This window comes from Eumetopias jubatus, unplaced genomic scaffold (assembly GCF_037043125.1).
Source record: "Eumetopias jubatus isolate StellerSeaLion01/CBP00866 unplaced genomic scaffold, mEumJub1_p1.0 scaffold_15, whole genome shotgun sequence".
Taxonomy (NCBI): Eukaryota; Metazoa; Chordata; class Mammalia; order Carnivora; family Otariidae; genus Eumetopias; species Eumetopias jubatus.
The window spans coordinates 1,828,601-1,833,862 of record NW_028274821.1 but is presented as its reverse complement, the minus strand read 5'-3'; the positions used below and the strand labels follow the sequence as shown (position 1 = coordinate 1,833,862).

At 38.9% G+C, this 5,262-nt stretch overlaps 1 pseudogene; it reads right to left on the bottom strand.

Annotated features, from left to right (window-relative positions):
- Positions 1-3,149: 3,149 nt before the first annotated feature.
- Positions 3,150-3,567, bottom strand: LOC114200774 (ribosomal protein uL24-like pseudogene; annotated as a pseudogene).
- Positions 3,568-5,262: the final 1,695 nt, after the last annotated feature.

The following is a 5,262-nucleotide window of genomic DNA, read 5'->3' as shown; positions in this document are numbered from 1 at the left end:
GCTGGGGCTTCTCTTTCCCTGTCTTCCAGGTGGCTGCTCTGCACTTCTGCATCCCGTAATCTACTGTTGATTCCCTCTGTTGTATTTTTCATTTCAGTTATTGTGTTCTTCAACCACGATTAGTTCTTTTTTTAAAATTTAAATTGAATTAGCCAACATACAGTACATCGTTTCAGATGTAATGTTCAGTAATTCATCAGTTGCATATATCACCCAGTTACATTTTCTATCTCCCTGTTGAAGTTCTCCCTGAATTCATCCACTATTTGCTCCAGTCTGGTGAGCATCTTCATGAATTTTACTTTGAATTTTTTTTAAAGACTTTATTCATCCATTTGACATAGAGAGCGCGCACAAACAGGGAGCAGGAGAGGGAGAAGCGATGCAGGGCTTGATCCTAGAACCCTGGGACCGTGACCTGAGCCGAAGGCAGAGGCTTAAGCAACTGAGCCACCCAGGCGCCCACCCTTACTTTGAGTTTTTATCAGGTAGATTACTTATCTCCATCATTTCACTTAGCTATTTTCCTGAGGTTTTGTCTTTTCTTTCATTTGCAGCATATTCCTCTGTCTCCTCTTTCTTGGCTTTCTTTGCTTCTATAAATTAGAACAGCTACTTCTCCTGAAGTTGTAGGAATGTACTTGTATAGTATTCCCCTGTGTAGACTGTGTGCACTTTCATGGCTGCCATTCTCTGTAGGGCCTTTCTGTTTTTTGTTGTGAACAGGCTGTTCAGTCAGTCCTCAGTTTTTCCAAAGGAATTGCTCTATAAATAGGTGTATATTTGGTATGTCCATGGAGGAGGTGAGTTCAGGGTCTTCCTACATCACTATCTTGGACCCTTTCTTGCTGAGATTCTTTTTAAAAATTAAAGTATTTGCAGGCAGTTCATAGATACCTACTTTCTTTCAGGTTACTTCAAAGTTGTTCCTTTGGTGGTATCATATTTCCTTGATTTTTTTTTTTTTTTTTTTATGTTTCCTTGTGTTGATGTCTACACATTTGAAGGACCAGTCACTCTTCCAGGCTTCGTAGACTGGCTTTGGTTGGGAAAGACTTTCACATGTGGGTGGGTATGAGCGCTCTGTCTGAGTTGGGTGTGGCAGCTTCAGCTTTAGGGTGGCACAACAATGACCCTGGCTCTAAGGGGACACAGTGGTATTGAATATGGGCAGCTTTGTTAGCTCAGTCAGCATCATCAAAGACTGACGATTTCCATGGGAGTAGCGAGGGCTGCTGGGGTTCTGCTCTCCCTTTCCTCTACATAAGGATGTCGCAGTTTAAGGGATCTCTCTTGGCACCAGGATCCAAGGCATGGACAACATTAGATAGTAACACCGGGGTCTGGGGCATGAGAATGCATGGTAGTTGTACAGCCATGGGGGAGGGGGTTCACAGCATTGGCTTCTGCTCCAGAGGAGCACAGTGGCATGGACCCTGGGCAGCTCTGTCGGTTAGGGTCAGCATCAGTGAAGTCTGCACTAGACCCTGGTGGTGAATGGCAAGGGCTGCTGATGTCCTCAGTGATGAAGGCTGTTGGGGTCCTCCTGCTGTCCTTTGGCCTGTAGAGGGGGGTTGCAGATCACACTGGGCACCAAACCGCTGGGCTAGGGGATGGAGTGACACAGGTAGAATGCTTCCTTCACTTTCCTTTGTGTACATCCATGGATTTTGTGCTCCACTAGGTTGCTGCAGCTGCTTAATTTTATTCTGGCACTTTCCCAGATCTGTTTTTATTTGTGGGTAGTTATTGTTTTGTGTAAGAATGGGGTAGTGCCTGCCTAGTCTGCCATCTGCTGTCCCTCCTTGTTTAGTTCCTGTTATGGTTGAAAGACATATGATTGGATAAATACTCAACATTTTGCTTATCCATTCAGCTACTGGTGGTTTATAGTTTACAGTGTACAAGTCTGGCATCTCCTTGGTTAAATTTATTCCTAAGTATTTTATTCTTTTGTTTTTTTATTATGTTCAGTTAGCCAACATATAGTACATTAGTTTTTGATATAGTGTTCAGTGATTCATTAGTTGTGTATAACACCCAGTGCTCATCACATGCCCTTCTTAATACCCGTCACGCGGGTTACCCCATCCCTTCACCCCTCTCCCTTCTGTAACCCTCAGTTTATTTACCCGAGTCCAGAGTCTCTCATGGTTTGTCTCCCTCTCTGATTTCTCCCCCTTCAGTTTTCCCTCCCTTCCCCTGTGGTCCTCTGCACTATTCCTTTTGTTCCACATCTGAGTAAAACCATATGATAATTGTCTTTCTCTGCTTGACTTATTTCACTTAGCATAATCCCCTCCAGTTCCATCCATGTTGATGCAAATGGTAGGTATTCATCTTTTCTGATGGTTCAGTAATATTCCATTATATTCTTTTAGATGCTGTTGTAAGTAGATGATTTTTCTAAATTTTATTTTCTGATTGGTCACTGCTAGGTTATAGGAAACAACTGATTTTTGCGCTGATCTAATATCTTGCAACTTTGCTGAATTTGTTAATTAGCTCAGATAGTGTTTTGTGAGTTCTTTAGGCTTTTCTATATATAGGATCATGTCACCTGCAAACAGAGAACTGTACTTCTTCATTTCCAATTTGGATGTGTTTTATGTCTTTTTCTTGCCTACTCTGGCTAGAACTCCCAGTACAATGCTGAATAGGAGAGGCAAAAGCAAGCATCCATCCATCCTTTCACCACTGAATATAATGTTAGCTGTGGGTTTTTTGTACTCTTTTTATTTTTTTAAAGATTTTATTTATTTATTTGACAGAAAGAGACACAGTGAGAGAGAAAGCACAAGCAGGGGGAGTGGGAGAGAGAGAAGCAGGCTTCCCGCTGAGCAGGGAGCCCGATGCGGGGCTCAATCCCAGGACCCTGGGATCATGACCTGAGCTGAAGGCAGACGCTTAACGACTGAGCCACCGAGGCGCCCCTTTTGTACTCTTTATCTTATTTAGGACATGACCTTCAGTTCCTACTTAGATTATCTTTTTCCTATATGTGTGTCTGTGTTTTACATATATGTATGTGTATATTTTATATATATAAAAGAATGATAGATTTCAAAATTTTTTGTATCAACTGAGACAATCATGTCTTTATTTTTCATTTTTAACAGTTTTTATTTAAAGTCATATATATGATTACTTTATTTCTGCATCCTCTCAATTATTTCTTCCTTATATTTGCCCTTTTCCTTTTCTACATGGCGAGATTTGGCTTTACCTTCAAGGATCTTTTTGTGGTCTTTGTCTAGTTTTAATCTAGTGGTAACCACCTTGTGAGGGTGAATGCCCACATGGATGGTTGTGCCATTGGCCTTCTCTCACTGTACTTGTTCAGCGTAGCTGATGTATTTCTTCCTGTAAACTTGGACTACTTTGCCAATTTGCTGACCTTTGTAGTGTCCTCACGCAATCTGTACTTTATCATCCTTTCAGATGGGCATGGATCAAATGTCGTACTTTGTCTCAGCTCTTTGGAAGAGGGGAAGACATAGTCTTGCATTGAGATGCCTGTTACGGTGCTTGCTCTGGTCAGAAGTCAGAAAAGGATTGGAATTCATTTTGGCTGTGCCAGCTGGCACTTCAGCAATTAGCCACAAAAGACATGGAAAAGCCATGTTTATTTTTTCCTTCATTCTATTAATGTCATATGTTATACTGATTAATTTTCATATCTTGAAACATCTTTCCATTCCTGTGATAAATCTCAATTCATCATGATGGATAATCCTCTTAATATGCTGCTAGATTTGGTTAGCAAGTATCTTTTTGAGGATATTTGCATCTGTGTGTGAGAAATAGGGAAATAATATCTATGTTTCCTGTGATATCTTTATGTGGCTTTGATGCCAGTGTAATATTGACATCATGGAATGTTCCCTCTTCTTTGATTTTTTGGAAGAGTTTGAGGATTGGTGATAATTCCATAAATGTTTGGTAGAATTCATTAGTAAAGCCCTTTAGTTCTGAGCTTTTCTTTGTTGGGGGTTTTTGATTACAGATTGCATCCCTTCACTTGATATAGGTCTGTTTAGATTTTCTATTTCTTTGGGTCAGTTTTGGTATTCTTTTTCTAGGAAGTTGTTGATGTCATCTAAGTTATACAATTTGTTGGCATAAAACGGTTCATAGGATTCTCCTAAAATCCTTTTTCTTTCTGGAAGGTAAGTGGCAATGTCTCCATATTCATTTCTGAACTTATTAATTTGAGCCTTGTCTCTTTTTCTTGGTCCATCTAGCTAAAGGATTGCCACTTCTCTTTATCTTTTATAACATTTCTTGTTGAGCAGACCTACTAGTGATGAACTTCTTTAGTTTTTCTTTATGTGAATATGTCTCAGTTTCCCTTAAAAAATTCTGGTAAAATACACATTAAATATATAATTTTAACCATTTTTAAAAGCACAAGTCAGTGGCATTAAGTATATGTACATTGCTGTGCTACTGTTACCACTATCATCCACAGAACTTTTTTCTTGCAAAACTGAAAATCTGTAATTATTGAACAATAATTCCACATTTCCCCCACCCCCAAAGCCCCAGCACACACCATTCTATTTTTTGTATCTATGAATTTAATTACTCAATGTACTTTATATTGAGTGGAATCATATTTGTATATGTCCTTTTGCAACTGACCTACTTTACTTAGCATAATGCCTTGAGGTTAATCCATGTTGTAGCATGTGCCAGAATTCCCTTTTTTAAAAAGAAGAATATTAACTCGCATGTATATACCATATTTTATTTATCAATTCATCCATCAGTGGACACTTGGGTTTCTTTCACCTTTTGGCTATAGCAAATAATTCTGCTATGAACATGAGTGAAAAAATGATTCTTCATGTCTCTAATTTCAATTATTTTGGGTATATAATGGGAAGTAGAATTAAGGGATAATATGGAAATTCTATTTTTAATTTTTTGAGGAACCACCACACTATTTTTCATAGTGTGTGCCCCATTTTACATTCCCACCAACAGTGCACAGGTTTTTCAGTTTCTCTGTCTTTGCCAATACTTGGTATTTGCTTGTTATTTTTTTCTTTTTTATGGTAGCCATCTAGTGGGTATGAGGTGGTATTTTGTAGCTTTGATTTGCATTCCTCCAGTAACTACTGATGTTGAGCATCTTCTCAGGTGCTTATTGATCATATATATATCTTTTTTGGAGAAAGTTTGTTGAAATCGTTAGCTCAAATTTTAAAGGTTTTTTTCATGTTGTTGAGACGGAGCCGTTCTTTATATATACTGTTA